We start from the raw sequence: 23,814 nt of genomic DNA, 5'->3' as shown, positions 1-23,814 counted from the left end.
TAAGCGTTCTGAAAACTCTTCACTCCCATGGAAACGTTGTTCAACGTTAATGTGGATATTAACAATATCTCTGAACCTCCAACTTTCGTTCTTGATTAATGAAAACATTCTTGGCAAATGCTTTGGTGCATCTTGCACCGAGAGGCAGCGCTGGGACAGACGGTGGACCGTCAGCGCGATCCCGACATCCAACTACGAGCTTTAATGTACTGTAGCGACTCTCGCTAATGAATCTCTGGACAATGTGCTTATCTTCTGGTTTTATTGTGGAGAAACAGGCTACTGTCGGCCGTAGCCTACGCCGAACAAAAACACACCATCGCTCTCCAAAACAACAACAATTCCCGCGTCCCCATAGGTGGCACTAAAATGAGTGACGTCACATTGTGCGCCCTTCACTGACCATCCCAAAACTCTGTAAAGTGCAATGCCGCTCCAGAACATGAAAACACAGTCCGTTACAATACGCTGTTGGAGCTGGAATTACCGCGGCTGCTGGCACCAGACTTTCCCTCCAATGGATCCTCGTTAACCAGTATGGATCAACCAATTGATCCATATATATGGCGCTCCGGATTACAAGGCGCACGCGCCGTTTTTTTAGAAAAAAAAGGATTTTAAGTGCGCCTTATAGTCGCGAAAATACGGTATACTAAATGAACATGCTGTATTGAAGAGTTTAAACTAGAGACACCATAAACTCATGTTTACAATGTTTACTGAGGGAATAAATCAAGAGAGAAGTTAATTTCCCCATAGACGTCTATGGGAGCAGAGGAGTCGCCCCCTGCTGGTCACTAAAGATAAGTAGATTAATTTCCCCATAGACGTCTATGGGACCAGAGGAGGTTGCCTGAGATCGTCTCTCTTCCTCTCTCCTCTTGCATCCACATTCTGCTGATGAGTCGCCACCGATCACTCGTTGCTACAGAGTCAGTGTGGTGAAGATATAAATTCCAACCCCCCCATTTCCACGTGTGTGTGTGTCCACGTGTGTGTGTGTTTGTTGTCGTTGGCCCTGTTGCTCACAGCATGACCTCTGGAGGACCTTGTCACATCAGAGAGGATTTTATACCGCTCTCCCTTCTCTTCTTTTGGCCCTTGGCTTCCTGCCTGAGGGTTCTAAGGGGGGGGGGGGGGGGGTACCTGCCACGTGGAGGAAAGGAAACCTGCTCTTTTTTCTGCTTTTTCTCAATCGTTTTCTTCTTGAATAATTCAAATATCTCAGATGAATCATTCAGACTTTTCACTCATATTTGCGTGTCTCCTCTCTCAACAAATCAGGTTTGATCTATGAGGACAGCAGCAAGTATTTTCTGCAGTAAAAAAAGAAAAGATAAATAATTTAAATAGCTTTCTCCCAGTGAAAAGAAGTGATGTAAGTCATTCAAATGATGATTTAGACTGGAGGAGAAAAGCTTTGTTTTTTGTATTAATGTTTTTTCCTCCCATTTGTGTTGGCGAGCTGCTCTGACTCTGAAAATGAAAGAAAAAGAAAATTCCCTATTTCTTTTGGACGCGCAAAGCTTCTCATTAATTTTGGAAGGAAACAGCAAATAAAAAGTTGTTGAGAAAATGATTCCTTTTTAAAGAGCTTATTAGGTGAAAGACTGTTTTTTTTAAATTATGGGGAAACCTCAAAGGAAAACAGTGGAGCATTTTTAACGGGTCATTTTGGCCTGAATGGAATGTAATTTCAATAAGTCTGTTTTCTTTGGATAATTTGAGCTCGAGGTCTGTTTAAACAGCGTTCTCACCGCTGATTTCATTGCAGAGTCGATTTTTGCTGTAAGAATCAGACACAAAAATCTGATCAGAATTGATTATCAGAGATTCATTAATAATTAATTCATAGACCTCGTTCCATCCGCCAGTGAAGACTGAGAGACGTGGTGGAAACATTGGGTCGAGATGTTTTGATGATTTAATCCAATGTAAAAAACACTCAAAGATGTGTTTGATGTGGGGCATTGATCTCCTGCCTTCTCTCTAGTGACCACCAGGGGGCGGCTCCTCTGGTCCCATAGAAATCTATGAGAAAACAACTCCACTTCTCTCTTGATTTATTCCCTCAGCAAACAAATAATTTCTTCGTGTAGCGTCCCCACAACTCCTCCTGTCTCCCAGAGGAGCGACCAGGTGCGTCTTCCTGTCTCCCCTCTACACCCCCCCCCTTATGGGACAATCTTGCAGGCTGGCACAGTGTGGAGCGGTTGGATCAGATCTGTTAGCAGTGTTTGTTTAGACCAAAGTGAATGACTCTTAACGAGCATTTTGCTCTCCAGGCCTGACTCTCTCTCTCCGCTGGTCGCTGGCCCGGCTCCCAGACACGTCTCAGCTGATCGTCCCTGATCCGAGCCCCTCGCCGTCTCCCGTCCCGTCGCTGTCGCTGCTGCAATTAAGTCCGTCCGATCTGGACGTGGCCCCCAGCTTGCCGGAGCCAGGTGACCACGTGTTTGGCTCGCCGGCCTCTGTTGAAGCAAAGGCCACGTGATGTGACCCCGACCTACAACCAAGGCCCACTTTGAACCGTAACCTTTTAAACGCTAAATAAGAATATTGAAACCAACACTACTTGTGTCAGGATGTTATTATATGAAGTTATTGCTCACAACTTGTTTCTTCTTCTTATTAACTTGAATTTACTTTGACTCAAACACTGTCTTTGTATTTTGGCACGTTCACATCCAATTTTAACATGACAGGTGAAAAAACACACAGGATTTTTATCATGGACAAAAGTAGATTTTAGAATATACGCTCCGATTTTTGAAGGCTGGTTGTTCTTCCTCTTTCAAAGTCATTTTTTGAATTCACTCACAGTAAATGTGGAGAAAAGTTAACGTTCACGTTATCGGCCTCTGACCAGTTTAATAAAATGCTTTTTGCAACCAGAAACATAACCAAGCTTAACACAATTGTGCTCTTTTCACTTTTAGTATGAATTCACAGCATTATTGGAGCAAATCCAAATGTGTGCAGCCATAAACACCATCCATCTTCAATGCACAAAATCGCTCTTTCCCTTTAGTGGCACAAACTATATAACAAGCATCCCATCATATTCACTACTTCTTTAAAAAGAATCCTGCATGACCGTTGTGTCAAGAGCACCATCACTATGCTAGCTGGAAGGCTCCTTAAGGCATGAAGCACTAACGCTAGCTGTGTAAACGATGGTGTTAATCTAAAGCATCCTATGTGTGACATGAAAGGACCCCCCCCCCCAAACACATATCAAATTGAATTTCAACATATGGTGGGTTGCCATTTTTATTTCTTTTAATCATGAGTTTTATTAAATCTATATTTTGTTAAACACCTAGAGGGCGCCCCCCCCCACAAATGTGGTGGCCTTCAGGAAGTGTCGTTGGGCTAACACGCAAACGGGCGCCAGGAGAACCGATGATGGCGATGGAGCTGAGCTATGTGGCCTACATAACTCTGCGGTTGTGTATTTGAGTCTCTGATGAGTGGGTCGGGCCTTTTGAGCTGATGTGGGAGCGGCTCCATAAGTCTCGGGTCACATCAGAACAAACAGAACGGAGGGACAAGTGAAAGTTTTAAATCATCTGGAGGAATCTAGAGTGCTGCTCCTTAGTTTGGACTAGTTCAGGTTCAGCTTTCACTGCTGAACCTGTTTGACATCCTGAATGGATCCTTCAAACACACGTTCTGGACCCTTTGACTGCTTATTAGCACTCAGCCAGGAGCTGATTAAGGGGTTTCACTGATCAACGCTCAGAAGCTGCTCATCGGCCCCAATGATGTCACCCGAAGCCTCAACAGAGGATCCTTTTTGTCAACATAGCTGTCGGGCGATGATGGTGATGTTTACCTCTCTGACCCATGTGGTCTGGACCGGCTCCACGTGTCTAATGGAAGCCAGCCGCTGGTCCAGGGGCCGCGGAGCCACTACCGTGGGGGGGGGGGCAGAAAAAAAGACAAGTATTACAATCGCGATTCAACGATATGCCCAGGCCCACAAATGTGTGCTTGAGTGTGAGCACACACACACACACACACCACACACACACACACACACACACACACACACACACACACACACACACACACACACATAAGCTCACTGAAGCCACTTCCTGTGTTTTGCCAGGTGGGGCCTCAGAACCTGACGGGGGCATCCACCTCCCTGCTCAGAATCGGGGGTCTTGTTCTGGTATAGTTTCCTCAGAGGAGGGAGAGGGGGGGAGACGTCCGGTCCAAAGATCTGAGGGCTCATCTGTGCCCCCCCCAGTCATGTATTGAGGTTCTGCAGGGACGCAGGGTGCAGATTAGCTTCGTGGCTGATGATATTCTACTCTCACAGCTTCCAGTCCGCATCCCTTCCTGCTGCCCCCCCCCCCCCCCAACGCTTGATGCTGCAGGGATTCAGACAACAATCACAGACCTGTACAGAGGGGGGCACAAGATTAGCTAAGCATTTAGTCGCTAACGTTAGCAAACTTTGTGCTGATGATTGCGTCCCAGAAGAAGAGGACGTAGTGACGTCTCTTGAAGCCTTGAGCACAACCCACTTCTGAATAAGAGATTTGGGGCTTTTGGTTGCTCTGTTTGACTCTAAACCAAATGAACATCATGCTGAGTTGAAGAAGACTTGGAATGAAGGGGGACGGAGGTCCAGCAGCTGACGTCTTTGTGACAGAGCCCGTTTTCACACGGCTCTCAGCATCTGTTCCCCTCGGAGGAGTCTGAGAATGTGCACGCTAATAAAGAATGAATAATTGATTAAAGTTGTCGATGAAGCAGTTGTTTTATTTTTTTGTGTCAACGTATTTGTTTCTTCTTCTGTCCTCGGCAGAGTTTAGCTACGCTTTCCTTTCTTTCAGCAGCCCTTTCAGTGCCATGAAATCGGCGGCCATCACCCCCCGACCAAAATGGAGTCAAGCTTTTCACACAAGTATTTCACACGCCCCCCGCCCCCCACCTGGAGCAGAGGACGTGGGATGCACCGCTGACGCCTGCATGCTTTAAGCGGTCCTAATAGTCAACCCACCCAGGCAAATATCACTCATTCTCCCCCTAATCACCGCCCCTGATCCAAACCACACAAATGCACTTACATGTGGAGTGGTTGCTGTGGCAGACATCCTTCATTTCCTGTCCAGCACACAGTGGACATTTGTTAGTCTTTCAGATTCCTGGATGAGGGGCTGAATTCAATCCGCGCCGGGAAGCTGCTAGTTTTTTCTTTCTTTCTTTCATTAAACCAAATCGTCTCCACAGCGAGAAAAAAACCTTTTCTCTGAAGCCACCAGAGAGATGATTCCCCACGAGGAGAACACACGGCCTCCGTCAGATCGGCATCACGCATGAACCACTGGTACCTGCTTTGAGTCCGTATTAAAATATAAAAGGGGGAGGAACAGTCAATTGGAATTAACTGAAAAAGAAGTCCATTAGCAGTGCGTGCCTCTAGTGAAAAGCTAGAGGGCTCATAATAGGCATGAAGGTATTTTGGAAGATTAATGGTCTCTTTAGGGGGTCTATGGGTCATGGGATCTGGGTTGGGGTCAAGGACAAGGTCACAGGGCTCACTGAGTTGGCACATTCACACTGTGTTGATGGGTTACACTGTTCTGATGCAAAAGGGCACGTCTATCATAACCTTTTACTGAATAAACCGAGGCTCTCTGTCAGTATAACAAAAACTTTTAATGTTCTACTGACTTTCTGTATCCAAACTGTATCCATTAACCTTCTCAAAAAGCCCTCCAAAGAAACACGTAAAATAATGTCCAATGGGTTTCCAGAGGACAGCGTACCAGCGTCTTTTGGACTCCACGGTGCATGAAGTTCAGGAAGTAGGAGACCTTTTGATCTTCATCTCGTTCCCTCCAGCAGACGATCGGGGCTTGGTCCTCTGGACGACAAATTCCTGTCTTTATTAAAATGTGAGATTTGTTTGGATTATACTGAGTCATATGAAGGATTACACCGCCAGACATAGGAGTATGTCCAATACCTCCCTGGAGGGGGTGGGGGGCTGCAGCGCTCCTCTAAATCCGGCATGCTCCCATGCTTAAAATGCTATGCTTCATTATTGATTTATCAACACTGATCCACCAATCAAGCACGACTACATTCCTTAACGTTATTATGGCAACAGTGCGTTTCCAGCCGCTCATATGTGTGTGACCCGGAGGTCCCCCCTGCACCCCCCCCCCCCCCCGTGAAAATGTGTGCACATGCATCACACTTTGAGTGCAGCAGCCGGGCTTTGTGTGTTATGTGTTCAATGCATTCCTAAAGGGGTATATAACATTTGTTAGGTCTTTAAAACAATTGAAAGGGAAAGTCGTTGTGCAGATGTGTAGCTACAATGTGTTCCTGTGTGTGTGTGTGTGTGTTTCAGTAATGTATCAGTGTTCTGATCCTCTCTGATCTTCAAGTGCAACAGTTGACCATAAGAGCCTTTCACTTGTCCAGCTGCACTTAACTCAATGACATCTTTAAGTTATTGTCTTAAGAAGAACAGCGCACACTCACACACACACTTTCACACACACTCACACAGCACCATGTGACTGGACCTCCAGCTTCTAGAACACCCCCCCCCCCATGCTTCTTCTCTGTTCTGACCTTGGGCCGGAGGCTGTGAAATGAGATTATTATGTGTGAAATGAGGAGTCTTCTTCTGATGATCCGGGTTTAGCGATGAAGGCGAGGAAGACGATGAAGACAATGCTCGGGCTTCCTCCCATAAATGATCCCAGGTTGGACCAACATTCTACGTCCGTCTGACTCACAGGCATTCCCAGCATACCTCAAGTGACAGAGGGTACATGCTCACAGGCTGTCAGTGGGGGGGCACACGTATTAACTCAAATCTCCAATGACGCCCCTGTTTTAGCCCCCCCCCATTATTGCAGATTACTCTGTCCCAAGCTGGAAGGTGGAGGCGATACGGGCCAAGCTAACTGAGGCTGGCGGTGGGGGTGGAATATGAGTGAGGACTTTCAGTCCATGTCAAGTGTGACCTCTGACATCCACAACGTGGAGCTCAGCAGAGGCTGGCCTCCTCTAAAGTAGTAATTAGCGGAACAATAATGCACAATTAGTTACAGTTGGGTAGCTTGGACTCATCTAATAAGGCATGCGATGCTGCGAGTGGCTCAGTGAAGCGCTCAGGTCGGGAAGGATATACTCACTCTTTGATGTTTTAATGACAGGCATCTCTCTCGTGTTCAGCGGTTTGATCGGCAGATGCACTCTGGATAATAATAGGAAGCAAAGAACGGACAACCAACTGGATACAGAAAGGCTTTATATCATCCCCAAACAGTATACAGAATTAAGAGTAATGATATAGCAGAAGCCGCGCCCTAAAGCATCCCCTGCTTTATGGTCTGTTTGACTCTAAATGGACCTTAATTTACTAAATGAACATCATGTTGTGTTGAAGATGACTGTAAAACTAGAGTTTGAGACCATAAACTCATGTTTACAATGTTTACTGAGGGAATAAATCAAGAGAGAAGTAGAGTCATTTTCTCATAGACGTCGCCCCCTCCTGGTCACTCGACAGAATGCAGCTTTAAGACTTCACAGAACGTTTCGGCCATTGACGCCAATGCACCCACCCTGAAGTCTCCCCCGCTAGCGCTGTTTGCACTGTTAGCGCTGTTTGCACCAGTAGCTCTATTTGCACCGTTAGCTCTGTTTATAACTGTTAGCTGCGCAGCACAGGCCCAGCCATCACTTGATCCGAGAGTTATTTTCCTCCCCTTTAGAATGTCTCCCGATGCTTTCTCGTGTTTAGGTGAGCTCCATCTGTTTCCTCTGAGGCGCTTAGATGATGCAGCACAATAAATGACGTCCAGTGTTTGACTCAGATGTATTTAATTCTAATACTAGTGTTTTTAAAAAAAAATCAAGCCAATAATCCCCAAAACAACACATAATTCACCAAATTCTAACAAAATGGAATTCAACAATGGGACGCCCAAGTTAAAAGAACTTTTCTAATTTTATTCTCATAATTCAACTGTTCTCTCTCTCAGTGTGCTGAGTTTACACAGGACTAGTAGCTTTACTAGATGTTGGCCAAAAAACAGTTTGATTCTGTCAATTATTGCTCGGATTAGTCAAATGGACTAAATGGACTGGAAATCGTTTAATTTTCATGGTTCAATAAACAAGTTAAAAATCGATGTGCAGACCAAAAGACTTTAAAGTGACATTCAAACCACAAATCTGGTGTGCTGTTATTCTGTGAAGCAGTTATAAATAGTTGTAACTTTGAGTTGAATTGTCCTTCCGTTTTTGTTGTCGTTTTATTCACCAAAAGAAAAATAAAGAGATAATTATCTCCACAGACATTTTAATCTTTGGGCTCCGGGAGGAGAGCGGGTCATTCCAGGTCAGAAGGCTAAAGTTCAAGTCATGAGTCATTAACATTAAGATCTCATGTGAGTCCAATGTCCCCTGAACTCAAGTCATGTGACCCACGTCCACATTTCTGTCACATACCTGCTTAACCCTGCTGTGTTTGTCAAGAGAATCTGGCAGTCCAATTCCACATTTTGTTTCTTCCTGATAAACTCAAGCGATCTGTCAATCATAGTAAGCCCGCCCCGAATGAGTAAGGCTCCTCTTTTCTCACAGACTTTGTGCCACCAGAGGAGTCGCCCCCTGATGGTCAGTACAGACAACGCAAGACATCTGTCGCATCGGCCTTCCTCGTCAGAAGGTCCAAGCGTAGATTTTCCAACATGGTGTTTGCCGTTAAGCACAAGCCTGATATTAAATATTGACCTGATATTTTAATTTGGTTTCAAAATGGGTGCCACCAACCTTTGGCGTTCGACCAAACCTGAAATCGAAAGCAGGACATCCCTCGACTGAACCCGGGTCTCTGCAGAGGTGCTGGTTCCCCAATGTTTCCGCTATTTAACAGGGAAAAGGCCTGCCAGACTGCAAGTGGATGGAATATGTAACCATTCCTCCCAGAGACCGATCTCAAATCCCTGCAAAGACCTCTGGATTCTCTTTTTTAAATTTTTTACAATAAACTGAACCACATTTTGCCTTGCCACCGCTGTGACACGACGGACGAGGCCATCGGTGAACTCGCAGATCGCTCCCAACAGGCAGTCTGCTGTGTTTACGGCCCGAGGTGCTGATTGATGGCAGCTCTCTCCGTGTTTACCTCTGCCGAGCCGACTCCACTGCAGCGAGCAGAGCCGAGTCCAGACCTTCTGCAGAACCGCCTCTGGTGAGTTTGTTGGACGCCGGTCAGCAGCTGGAGACGGCTCCCTCCCTTCCTCTCTCTCTCTCTCCTCGCCCCCACCCCGGGCAAAGAGAGTGCCTGAACGGAATGCATTTGATTCATTTCAAATGTTTTATGTTTCCATCTTTGAACCTCCAACCTTTTTCTTCACTGCATCGTGTTAGCATGAAAAGAAGTAAATACCGTACGCCTCTGAACGGGATTTGGATCCGATTTCTTGAAAAAGTTCTGCCTAATTAACAACTGCAGCCTCCCACCCACCAAAAAAATGTTCAGCAACGGAAATAGGAGATTCAGAAGTTAAGAAGGTATTCCTGTTCAATGTGCGGAGATGTAATCCCCTCGCAGTGAGGCAATGTGAAGGGGTGCAGCAAACCAGCCTGAACCACGCAGGCTTGTTTCCTGAGGACAGGACTCCGGCGAATGATCACTGATCGGATCGCTGATCAGCCTTTCAACAGCAACACGTGACCGCAGTAAAGTACTATGCTTAATTGTGTCCTGCTGTGTTTGGGGTAGAACTTTATCTTTAGGATTCCAAACCATCCCAAAACAAGCAGCGGCGTAAAAATGTTACACCGTGTAGAGAGCGAGAGGAAACGAGTGGCATAGAACAACTTCATCTTTGTGTTATTTCAGCGTGGGAAAGAACCTTTAAATTAAGCCACAGCTTCCTTCGGCTCATGCTCACTGTCCCTGGTGAATGAATAAATGAATACATAAATAAAATACATAGGAGGGCTTTTGGTAGGTGCACGTTGTCGCTGCCAAAGAGCCACCAATCACAGCATGGAAGTTCTCTTGCATACAAGCCAATCACAATGGAGTAGGGCGGGACTATATGCGTAACCCTCTTGATTGAGGAAAAGTCTTTTGTAAATTTTTCAGATATCAAACTCATACAAACAATGATGTGAGAGAGATCTTGCAGATATGCAGACTTGTCTTGTCAGTCTGATTGGGGGAAAAATAAAAAATCATCATAATAATTGAATATGCAATCACAGCGATTGGGTCCCACACGAAGTCGCAGCAGACTCAACCAGCCGAGGATTTTTTTTAAACAGGGGTGTCAGGGGAGGACCCGCTTCGTCCAACTCTGATTGGTGGGGCTGAAATTATTTCCAGTCCCCCCCCCCCTCATCAATTAAATCCAATGGTGGAGGAGCCCATCTGTTTGTGGTTAGTGTGCATGGCTCTGATATATATATGCTACCCTCTGCTATTCTTTTATTTCCAACGCGGAATGGGCTTCGTTACGATCAGAGAACTCTGGAATCCATTCTGTGGAATGTGTGTGTGTGGTTGTGTGTGTGTGTGTGTGTGTGTGTGTGTGTGTGTGTGTGTGTGCGCTCGTAAGAGGAAGTAGACTGAAATTCAGTTACTCCCCTCAGTAATGAGCAACGGTAAATTATAACGTTACCACACTGTGTTCAAAAAGTATTTTCTTTTTGATGAGAGATTTGAATAAAGCCAGATGTTTTTACAACAACATGAAATAATCACAGATAAATTGTAATCTGTTATAATACGTGATCACTGACAATCATTGTTAATTTTCCAAATTTCACAATCCTTTAAATTGTTTGAATTGATGTATATTGTTATTGAGATGAGAACATCAACGTCAGCACAGAACATTTTTAACAATTAATTCAATTTGCAGATCAGAGCCTGATCAAACACCTCAGGGATTGTCAGAGAGACATTAATGAATGAAAACTTGACAAACAGAGGTCGATTTGTTGCTTTTCTGGCGACGAACCTCAGAAATCCTGGTTTCAGTTTGTATGTGAATGAATCCTCTACATCTTCTTTTTAGAAAGAACAGGCCGCTGCTGATGCAGGTATCGCACGTAATGAAATGTTAACAGTTTCCACAAGCACAGATCCCTTCAGGAAGGAAGGAGGGGTTGGGGGGGGGTGGCTGGTATGATGTGCTTGGCCTGTAGCCTGTGTTAGGGATGTGTGGATGTGACCAGAGATTCTTCTCCCTGCGTTTTTTCCTTTCATGATTGGCCCTTTCATGCGTCTCCAGAGGTTATGCAACGGCCCTGGTTACGTACGTCAGCAGCAACGGGACTTCTCATTCTGCGGATCGTTGATCTGGTGGGATTCGTTTCGATGGGTCTATGTCTCCGTTGGATGGGCAGGTTCAAAGCTCCCCCACCCTCCCCCCCTCAGAGAAACAAGCTGGACTTCATCTGGCTCGAGACGGACTGGACGCAGCACACCAAGGGGATAATGTGAAATGTCTGTAAATGTTTGGCATGGACCATGAGAGAGGTTTGATACATAATAGAAGCCGTACCGGACGCCAGCAGAGCATCTGTCTTCGGTTTGACCAGCAGGCCTCCGACCTGCAGCATCTCAGCTTGTCTCTCTGTTGCCCTCACAGACAGCCAGCCGGGTCAACGGGGGATTGTTGTCATGTTTGTCACTCCGACCTTAATCTGCTCGATTTCTGTGTGAACTCAACTGAGACCGAAGCAAAACTAGCTGAACTGCACTGTTTTTTTAAGTGGTTGTTTTGGGTTAACGTTTTCTGTGAACAAAATGTCTGACAATCTTGTTGAATCATATGTACATTCTGCTTTTCATACGGTCACTACATCGGCATCTTGACCTGGGCAATAATTGTCAAACCATTCAAACAATGACAAATCAATCAACAACATTCAATCTTCAGGATTTGTATACGAATAAATATCCCATACCTCCTGTTTCTAAATCATCCAAAAAACGAATTGGCCTTCTTTGTATAATATCTTGTAGCATAAGTTGCTTTTATCAGCCACGTGCCGCCCGAGATGATGTCGCTCCGTGGCGGGCGCCTGCCTCTCCGCCTTCTTCAGCACGGTCCGATCTCCAGAGACCACTTTCTGATGTCATGCTCGACAAAGCCCCGTTTGTTAAGGACCCGTCGTGGCCGTCACACCCTCTTAAGAGCCTTCTCTAAGGTATTAGCCAGCGATGAACCAGGGCCCCCGGCCCAGCGGCAACGGCGTCGCCAACTATCGCTCGTTCATCTGAGCCCGTGTCATTGCTCTTACGAGCCGAGCTCTCGCCCTCCATGTGAGGCGTGATTTACGGCGTGTGTGCACTTGTGAGACCTCGTTAAGGCGGCTCTGTTTCGGCGAGGGGGAAGGAGCGCTGGATCAGCCCTGCCTGGATGGATTAGTTCAACCTCTTACTCTAGAATTAAGCCTAAATTCGCCAATCCACAGCCTGCCCAAAGTCCATTTGGAGGCGATTTTATGGTTTTGGTCTACGTTGGACTCCAAAAGGACCCTTGGGAACCACGGTGTCATTGTGTCATATGGAGTCTCCTATTGGCTCAGGTTTCAATCAAAAGCTCAGAGTGCAGTACCGGTTACAGGCAAACTGGATTAGTAATGGAGAATACGTGAGATTTTGTTATATCTGCAACCTCTGAAATTTGTAATGTAGCTTTTTGTTGAATCTTATACGCTTAAGGCTTCATTGATGAGTTATCTTCTGTCTGACAAAGGCGTCAATGTTACCTGGTGTCTTCAAAGGGTTCGGATGACTTGTTGTGTTATGTACTTAACAGGAAAGTTTTGAACCAGAAGCTATTTTTAGACATCAAATAACAAATTTGAAAAAGCCTATCAAAAGAAGAAATACTAAAGAAAAACATAAGAGGTTCGATATAAGGTTAAAGGTGGAGATGGAAAAGAGTGGAAATGATATAATGCAGACAAATGCATAAACCCCAGGGAGCGAAAGGGGGGAGAGAGGGAGAGAGCAGGGGATAAACTAATATTCAACAATCAGGTCAAAGGTCAAAACGGCGACAGGATCTCTCGGTGGTCCTAAACACAGGTCGGGGAGCTCTGGTCCCTTAAGAGGTCAACTCTGTTTGTGTGAGTGGGAGGGATGGGGGGGGGGACACATCGAGGCGGAGCCCGTTTCTCAGAAGAAGAAAAAAGGAATCCAATTTGGAATTCCAGGATTCCCACATTTTTCCCACAATGGCCGCCGAGCTGAAGGAGTCAGATTGGCTCAATGGTGTCGGGATGGTGAGAGGTTTCCTGACCGGATGTGCGTCCACGTAAAGGAGCTTTTCTTACACTGTGTTGGTGGAAACATAAGCCATTGTATTTGTTTGAGAGCAGAGTTAAGAGTTTTTAAGAGGAATGGCTTGACACCCTGCAATTAGCTATGGACTGGTCAGCATGGTATAATATAAAATATAAACCTGCAGTTCGGAGATAAGTCAGGAGTGACTTTTTTTTTCTTTCTGCAGTAGAGCACTAGTTTGAGGTAGTTCCTGTTAATTAGGTTAAACTTACAAGTATGTTGTGTTTATTATTTATTCTGCTTTTTTTTATTCTGATTTTGTTACCCATCCTACTAACATCATAATATCTTGATTAAATGAAGTTTGTTCTTTTCCCACTATACCTGCTCTCCCAATTGTATGTGTACCCTGAAGGTTAGCAGCGGCTTTTCATCAAAGAACTTGTATCTTCATTTATTATAATTCCACAGGTTTGTCTTTTGGAAAGCTGTCTCCTGTGCTGCAGTACCCCTCTTCGCCTTTGCTTCAGTGGAGGCGCTGTTTCTACAAGCAGAAAGCCTCATTAAACGCCATTTAAGGCTAGTATGGTTAACTGTAAAGTGAACTATAAATGAAATAACACTATTTGAGAAACATTAGACGCTAACACTATAGAAAATGAATACAACTGAAGTTGTATCTTTGATTGATTAATCAAAAAATCAAAGTATTTTGAGCCCAAACTACTTTTTCAAACCACTTTTTACAGAAATAACAAGAAACCTCAGGAAAATAATGGTAGAAAAATCTTTTTATTGTCATTTCAGTTTGACTTTAATCATTTGTAGCATCCAACCCAGGTTTATGACCCGTGTCCGTTAAGTCACTCAAGCTCTCTGTGTTGGGTGGTCTTATTATGACACACAAAAGCCCCCCCTTCGGCATGACTGTAAACATACAAAGGCCGTCGCGTTGCCTCGCCTCCGTCACTGTCACCAGTGATTAATACCCACTTCTGATGTGCCGATCGGATTCCAAAACAATGGTCCACTGTGTCGGGCAGCATCCTGCCTGAACGATTTCTAATTGTTTGGAAAGCTGGAATATGGGACATAATGAATTAATGTACTGTGACCGAAGGGAAGGGGGTGGCGGGAGTGATTGGAGCACAAAGCAGTCTGGGAAACACCAGGGAGAGTTTACAGAGCAACCCAGGGTCACCCCAAAAAAAGAAGCAAACGTTATTGTTTTCGGGCCCTTTCGGGAAGAGTAGTGGTGTCGCTCACTACATGCTTCTAATCAGGAGACGTTCAGCGTCCCTGAATGTCCCCCCCCCCCCCCCCCCCCCCACTTGTGTGCTACACGGGAGGCCCTGTGGTGGTAACAGCTCTGCAGCTTCATTTTAGCCCCCGGCACCAGTAGCTCAGGGCACGCATGCAGCATATGGAAGCAGTATGTGACCAAAAACTGCTGCTTTGGTTGGTTGGCTGGACATGAGAGGAAATAAATGAAATCTGAAACGCGATAATCTGCCTGTGAACTGTCAGCGTGGACGCGTGGTTGAAAAAAGACAAAAAGACGGGTCACAGAGTTGAGCTTGGACACTTTCGCCTTGGATTTCACGCACGACTCTGCTGTTGGGCACCGGAGAGGAATTGTTTTTACAGTTTGTGAGAACGTTTTAGCGTTTCATACAAGCAAGAAATAATGTGTATCAAATGTCATGAAGCCTGGGTTGTGTGTGTGTGTGTGTGTGTGTGTTGTAGAAGGGGAGGGGTCGTGAACGTGAGCTTGAGAATCGTTGTGTTTTCCCTCTATTATCCTTGGGTGGGGTCCTGATTTCTGGCAGGGACGATGAATATTGTTCTCCTAAAAAGCAATGAAATCCAACACCACAAAACCACCGACTGCCCCGCAACTCTTCAACTGCCCCGAAGACGAGCGCCGTGAACTCTGACCGGTCGTTACCCTCGGCCTCTCCACGGGGGGCGCACACTGGAAAAATATGTCACGTGCGAGAGTCTCTTCGTCAACACAAGGAGGCGTTTTTTGCGGGCGGAGTGGCGGGGAAAAAAAATGATCTCAACGTTCGCACGAGCTGGCAAGTTTGTTTTTTATATTTGCTCAAGACAATAATCAATCAATCAGAGACACCGAGGCACCTCGTATGAGCTCAGTGTTCGCCTCGCGCTGTGTAAGGACCGCTAAGCTAGCTAGCTGAGAAGAATGCTACGCTGGTTCCAGAAGATAAAGCCAACAGCGGGCCTTCTCCTGAGCTCGACTATCACTATCACCATGTTATATGTGTTAAGCCTCCAGTCTTTTCATTTCTCGGGCCTCCAGCTAACAAAGTTATGGGATGTAGCCTTTAGATTATGGCCACAGTCAACATTGTTATGAATGACTCACGTTTATTGACATTTATCACCACATTGACATGGGGGGGGGCAGCCGCTGCAGGTGCCTGTGCCCTTAGGGCAGATGTGATTTTGGGTTTCATAGCAAACCGCTGCCAGAGGGCATAGGTTTAAAAAAAAGGAGGGATTTTTCTACTCATTTCGCTTCTCGTTTGAAAAGGCCAAGCAAGAGGGGATTGCAGGGTGATGTCCAAACATCCCCATCACCAGCCAAGGCTCCGGGTGTCAGGCCTCGTTAGCATCATCACCCCTAGCCCCCCCCCAATAAAAACACCCGTCCCGCCGCATTAAGCTCCAGACACACCTGGTTTAACCTGTCCACAGACGTTGACTCTGTTTGGGTGAAGGGGAAACCTGCTGAAAAGTGGGATTGGACTTATTCGTTGGCCGAGTCCCAAGGTTTGATTCCATGATCTTGCACCCGTGAACCTGTTGTCTGAAGGAATTAGAAGATTCATTTGTATATAAATCCATATAATACATGATTGAATCCTTCCGTGTTCATTCCTCAATACTGAGAGTGATCCTTCACACTCAATATCACTCAGACAGAACTGAAGCTCAACCCCTTCTTCATTCCGGGGCGAATGCACGACTCACGTCTTGGACCATTAATCTAAAAAACAAACAAAACTGCTCCATGGAAACCTAAAACACACGAGTGAGCCGACAGTAGATCGGTAAGTGTTGTCGCCCCCCCCCCCCCCCGCCCTCTCCTCAACGTGTCCTCATTCCCGTACGAGGCAGTGGATGAGTTCCTGGAGCTCAGGACGGGTCAAATCCCAAGCACACAGAACAGATCTGCTGATCTCTGGAGTTCTGATAGATTCCAGCTGCCCTCTTCTATCTCACGAGTCCAATGCATCCCAGATGTCTCACGCCGACTGGTTGGACCGGCGCACAGCCGGCGAGGAGCACAAGGATGAGGAGAGAGAGAGAGAGAATGGAGGGCACAAGCCAAACCTGCGGGGCTCCGAGACTTAATGGGTCATCGGTTTGAGCTCAGGACGAGTCGCACAAAAAACAACAACACAATGCGTATCAGCAATGTGTTGTTGTTGTTGTTGTGTCCAATGTGATGCACCAGTGAAGACCACCACACTCAGATAAAGAACTAAACGTAAACCGCAAACCATCACTGATGCTTTTGTGCGTCTTTAGGTATTTGTGTGGTTCCCCACAGAAGCATTACGTGTAAATTTACACTTATGCATTAATTAATACATACAGAAAACAAGAAAAAAGCACATTGTAGTGCTAAGAAGGTGAAATACTTTAAATAAAAATGGCAAAATTTCAGCGCCTTATTTTTTTGTAGGTATCGATCTGCTGAGGAGGAAGCTGTGCTTCATGGTCCCTGGGAAAACATCTGATCAGTTATAGTGGCTTCATTGTCCAAGCAGGCGCAATAGAGATGGACCCCAGAGACCTTCACTCCGACACTCCCTGCCGCGCCTGTGTGTCGCATAACACACACACCCACAAACACACACACACACACACACGCACACACACACACACTCACACACACACACACGCACACACAGGCGGACGGGCTTTCAGGCTCAGCCTCTTGTGGGATTTAAGTATGTTAAATTCAGGAACACACCTTTTAAATTGTCCTTTTGGGGATGATACCCAAAACACATTCCGTTAAATGTTTGACATGCAGTTGTTTCATTTATAACAGAAGTCGTTGGAAAGTGTTGGTTGTGACAACATCGTCCATCGGAGAACGGTGTCAAGAGCATGTGCATAAAAGTGTGTGACCATTTGTTTTTAAAGTTCTTGTCCCTCGTGGTTTTAGGGGACGGCGCCTTTAAAGGCCACGCTTCAGCATTTTGGACATTTCTGTCCTGGATTGTTTGCTGGCACCATCTTGTTTTTTTGCAACTAGTGAGTGGATTTGACCTTTGATCTTTGGACTGCAGCGGAGTAGTAGAGCTGCCATATACAGTGACCTGTCAATCACAGTAAGCCCCACCCCAAAAGCGCACTCTGCTTGATGGTCTGATTGACTTTAAATGAACAATCATTTACAAAATGAACGGTCAAACAGACCATTAGGTCCATACACTGGATGACAAAGGTCTTGACATGTTGAGAGCTGTTGTGAATCGATACGCTTTCATCTTTAAGACCCAGTAACTCGCCGCTAACAGATGTTCACTTTCTCACTGGGGAGGAATCATAACTCCTTTTGGACTCCAGTGAATATTTTGGCCCTTCGGCTTAAATACCAGATATCCCCTGTTCTGCAAGCCGAAGTATTTGATGGAATTGAGAGAGAATAATTGAACCTAAGGGACTTGTTATAACCTTGAATCCAGTGTGAAACAAATCTACGAGGAGGAGCACTTGCAGCAAATCTCCATGCTTCTCACGTCCTTACACTGTTACACACTTCACTCACCAACCCATGTGTCTTTACATAACCATGTGACATCGTCAGTCCTCTCCAGGATTCTCTTTGGCTTTCTTTTCTTTCTCTGTTTCATGTGGAAAATAGAAAGTAAGTTCAAAGGAAAACAAGCAAATGCAGCGATTTCTTCTTTTCCACGTAATAAAGGAGATCAAAATCTCATCTGAAGACTTCTCTATTCATCCCTTAGCGTAATAATGCACTCCACAGCGGTCTCCTTCACACGAGGGGCCCGCTAAACCATCGTTTTCCCATGATGCAGTGTGACCGGCGTGCAATCCTTCCTTCTGTGCCTAGGTGGCTATATCTCCAGGTCTGAATAGCTGAACCATACCAGACCATAAGGAAGAGTAAGCCTCAGGGACGTGCACGGCGTCTCTACGTCCCTCCTCCTCCGGCAAAATATGGTCACTTTCTTTCCCTGGTTGTAAAAAGGCCCCGCGGCCTCCGGCGCTTACACGTCACCTTTTAAAAATATCGCTTCCTGTGGAAAACCCAACACTCGAGACGCCGAGCAGCGGCTCGCTGGCATCTTGACATTTGTCTCCTGCCGGTTCATGTGTGCGGGAAGATGTTTGCTTTTGTAACACAGTTCAACGTGTCACAGGAGTCACATGACTATACCAATCCTCGCCGTAGAGTCAGACGCATCGGCTTTCCAGTGGCCTTGGCGTCTCTTTGTCGCCGCTTGATTTGAGCACGAGAGAGTTCATTCAACACTACACTGATGCATGCTGCTGGATGATGACCATTTTCCTAAAGGCTCCGTGTGTTTCGTGCGCCTCGGTAATCCAGATGAAAACCCTGAATGCTGGAGAGCGGCCCGGCGGAGGAATGTTTGGTGATGCACAGATTCCTGGGGTCACATGACGGCCGTAAGCAGCGGCTGCGTGCGTGAAAGGGCTCTTTGTCCGCGGCCCGGGTTCTCGAGTTCAGCTAATCAAACGGATTAGAAACCGCTTTGAGAGTCCGCCCATCGCAATCGGGCAAAAACAAACACACCTCCACCGAGGTGCCTGTTTGTGTTTGTGCACGTGTGTGTGTGTGTGTGTGCGTCTGCATACCAGCGGACCAGATGACTCGCTGTGTTTCTGGTCGATGCGTGAAAGCAATAAACAGCTCGGCCCGTTTGTATACATGACCAATCTCATGAGAGCAAGCAGAGCACGCGTGTCCTTCACATGCTGATTGGAAGCGACCTGATTCCCTCACATGAAGAAGGAGAAGGAGAACCGGCCTGGCTCTGATCTCATTGGTCTCTTGAGATGCTTTCAAGTGCAGCATCTGTTTGCGGTGTGATGACAAACCCAATCAGCGGGGTTATGCAAAACTAAAAGGTGCAGATTGAAACGTTTTAGGTTGTTTTTTCACCTCAATTCATTTGTATTTGACATGAAACACACGTTCATGATTTTTGTCCCATCTCCAAACAAACCAGTTGTTGAACAGATTCAAACTGTCTGGAGCTGTAATGCGATATTATCTTTTAGTGCAATAACAATCTTTTATTACACTGTACTCAACACTTGTTAACCGGTCACAGTTATGCAACACGATCAGAAGCAGGATGCTTTGGTTTAAACAAAAAGCACAAACTTTACTGTAGTTTATAGTTTATAAAACTCCTCAAGACCAAAACAAGATTCTTGAGCCACTTACTCATATCAAGTGAACGGGGTTAGCTTCTAAGTTAGCAACACCAGCTATTGCTTTAGGCAATTCCACAGTTTACGCAGCTCTGTCGCAGCTTTTTCCAAATGGAATATTTCCCAAAACAACAGATCTAAAGATCATCTCTCTCCGGAGGTCAGGGCATGCTGGGAGTTTAGCTTATCAGCGAGGACGCAGACCGCATCGCGGCTCCTCAGTTACCCGGCTCCTCAACACCAGGACCTTCCACCACGTGCACGCATTCGTCCGTGGGCGTGTTTGTGTTTTCCTTCCACTTGGTTAAGTATTTTCCACTCAAGTATTTGTTTAGGTAAGTAAGTATTGTTAAGAAAAAGGGTCAAGGAGTGCAGGGCTCGACTTCCCCTCGCCGAGGAGCCGCGGGTGACTTTGCCCCTTAAAACATTTCTGTTTTTACACAACACACACCAATGTGAGTGTATACAAGCATGCAAACACACAAACACACACAGGTACACTAATCAACACCTCAAGCTCCCAGGTGGTCAGCTAACTGCCTGCAAGTGATAAAGTTAGGAGGCCTCTTTGAGACATGGAAGAGGAATAATGAGCTTTTTCATCCACGAAATGGACAACCACGCTGAACACACCTCAGTGGAGCTCACACACACACACACACACACACACACCCAGGAGAACCAGAACCAGAGATTTTCTAAAGGGACCCTGGTGCTCAGAGACACTACCCCCTTAGTCCACAGGGGGCGCCGAAGCCAACGCAAAATGAAAGTTCCTGGTTGTAACTTTGAGGATATTTCCTTTGAAAAAGGAGCCGACTCCTGTGTCTAATCACAATGTTGATGCTCTGAGCTTCGTGGTTTATAGTTGATTGCGATTCAACCTTTTTTTGTTGCCATGTTTATTTCCAGTATGATGCAAGATGGCTGCAACGGAACCCGAAGGCAGCAGCGTTCACATGTTCTTACTTTCACTTTCTGTCCGGCCTCCCATTATTGCATTAGGAAATGTAAACGTGTTGCGCTGCCTTTCTCTGTTTACTTCTGTGCGTGTCTGGTCTGCAGATGTGAGCATTCTGTCGAAGGGGATTCATCCTGCTGTCTGTCTACGTCGACCTGACAGGACGCAGAGGCAGAGACCAAAGGGCAGGAGTCGGGGTGGAATCAGATAACGGGACCGCGGAGCCCATCGGCCTCACGTCCTCGCCGCGACCACGCTGCTCCTTCCTGCAGCTTAAACCCTCCGGATGAGTTCTGCCGTTCGTTATGATTATGTAAAGTTGTGTTCTGAGAAGAGCAGGGGGGTGGTGATAATAGGAGGAGACAATGAGAGAATACATCATACGAAGGTTCTCTAATCTGAAAAACGTGTCTCACTCCCTCCATGTGTGTGTAATGACGGACTGAGTTGGAAAGTTAAGATATCCTGTGTTCCTTCTCTGAGGCCGGGTGATGGCTGACAACTTAAGCTCCCGGTCTTGGCTTTGGAAAAGGACGGTTTGGAGATACTCATTTAGTCAGAGCGCATGGCCGCACATGTTGAGAACGCAGAAGCCAGAGAAAGCGATGTGAAACAGCTCAGATCTATGAAGAGGACGTTTGTAGAGCTGTGACTTTTGCAATCAGCCCCAAACAGTTTATAAAATCGTTGTGACGGTTCTGAAGCCTTCATTTTTGAATTTTGGGCCACACCGTTTAGTTTTTTCTGTAACTAGTGACCAGATGTAGGCAGATGGAGAGACCTGTCAATCAGCGTGTAGCTCCGGCCTAAAGCACAGCCAGCTTTATGGTCTGTCTGACTTTAAACGGACCATAATTTACCAAATGAACATCATGGTGTATTGAAGAAGACTTGAGATGAAACTAGAGATTGAGACCATGAACTTTACAATGTTTTCTGAGGAAAGAAATCACAAGAGAAGTAATAATTTTCTCATAGACTTCTATGGGACCAGAGGAGTCGCCCCCTGCTGGACATTACAGAGAATGCAGCACACATGCACACACACCCACACTCAGTGACAGATGGAGGCGCCACATGGAACAATCTGCAGTGATTTAGTGCGTTGAGGCATCCAGAGATACTGATGGAGACAAACGTGATGAAGTAATAAAGAAAAAGATAGATTTTCACACTTTTCTCCACGGATGTCTCATTCGCCTGGCACTGCATCCACTGCCCCCCCTTTTATTTTTCGTCCCACACATGGACGCGGGGCCAGAAGTCTTAGAAGGGTTACTGACTCTGCCTTCAGTCGGCGCTATCAAAGATGTCACTAATCGGTGGATGAGTTTTTCCTCCTCTGCTACAAATTTCTACCAATTACATCGAGGGAAATCTGCGGTCCCATCGGCTCCCAGGCCCCCCCACCCCGTGTCCAGCTGGCATGGCCTGAACAACCGCGACAGCTGGGATCCTTGACCACCCAGATTACAGCAACCCACTCGCCATCGCCATCAACAGCCCATCAAGACGGGCAGATTTCCACATCGAACTCCCCCCCCGCCCCCCAGATTTTCACAGCCGTCGTCCCGATTCTGGTTCCGTCCTCGGGACATAAAACAGATCCTCGACTGCGCTCAACGTGGTCGCTGATTGGAAGGTCTTGAAACCTCGTACCGGGCCACGTGCGCCCCCCCCCCTATCCCCCTCCCCCCCCTATCCCCCTCCCGCTCAAGAGAAGCCGCGTTGAGTTGTGCTCAGAGGTAATCGGAAAATAACAATGTTGAGGAATTCTTTTTTTCTTTTGCAGTTAAAGCCCAAACCATTGAGCGTAATGACGCAATTATTCTGCTGTGGACGGATAATGTTTCCATCATGATTTTTCTTTTGCTGCAAATTGCCCCTAAATCTTCCTCCACCAGCACCTCTCGTCCCACCGCGAGTCGGTCGTTCTCATGAGAGTTGGCATACTTGACCTGGTTCGTCCTGGCTGGTTACACATGGGCTGAGGGCATTTATGCGGGGGGTGGGGGGTGGTCTCCATGTGCAGACTAGCAGACTCCGGTCTTTGTTGTGTTCTGCTCTGTGAGAAAGCAGCCAGGGTCTAAATGTTGACCCTACGTGCTGATGGTAAACAAGGGCCAGAGGCCAAACAAACAAAAGCAAAACAAGCACAGAGCTCCTATACTATGGCCGCCGTGAGGCCCCCTTTTTTCTCTCCCCGTGACCCCTGGAAGGCCTCAGCGGTCAGTGCTAATTAAACATCGGGACGTGTCGGGATGGAGTTCATTCAGATGTCGGCTTTGTTTACATATTCAGTCAGGGCCCCTGAACCACTCGGGGTTTGTGTTTTCACCTCCGTTAACTCTCATTTTGGACTTGAACCCGCGTCTCTGCTTTTCCTGTCGGCCATAGGAACCCCCCCCCCAGAAACCCAAATCAGCTTGAGCGTCCATGGCCCCGGCCCTCGGTTCGCATATATCACAGTGTTCAGGTAATTACTAGCAGTGATGCTCGGGTTAACAATGGTTAGTGATCAGTTCTGCTTGTTGTCCACTGCGAGCTCTTCATCTGGCTTCTCTCCTTCTTCTCAAGTGATTACCTTCAGCCGACTGGCTGGTTCAGAGCTCTGCTTTTCATTGGCTTCGTGAGGCCAACTGTAAATTCCTGAGTGTGTTGTGTCTCACAGCGGACTCCCCAGTTTTCTTTTTTTCCTTCACACGAAAATAAGTTCTGCCTCCCTGAACTTAACTGCCTTCCAAAAGCACTTGCCCCCCCCCCCCTCCCGACATGCCTGGCGCTCTCTCCGTTGGGCTCGTGAAAAGCTGGACTACTAATTACAATAATTATCGGCTGATGGAAGGTCTGCTCACAACTTGCCCCAAACGAGCTCTTAGTTTGTTTCACAGACACAAAATCACGATGAAAACCAAGAATCCAAATATAATTTACTTTAGTGTAAAGGAAAATAGTTGCACACACGTGGCTAATATACCATGTTTTGATATGGTTGGACAGTCTTCTATATAGATATTTCTGTATTTCATATTATCGTGAAGTTGAAATATACATTATACACCCAGGCTGCAGCCTCCCGCTCTGCAAGTGC

This window comes from Pungitius pungitius, chromosome 1 (genome assembly GCF_949316345.1).
Source record: "Pungitius pungitius chromosome 1, fPunPun2.1, whole genome shotgun sequence".
Taxonomy (NCBI): Eukaryota; Metazoa; Chordata; class Actinopteri; order Perciformes; family Gasterosteidae; genus Pungitius; species Pungitius pungitius.
The sequence above is the reverse complement of the archived record's forward strand: the minus strand, read 5'-3'. Positions refer to the sequence as shown.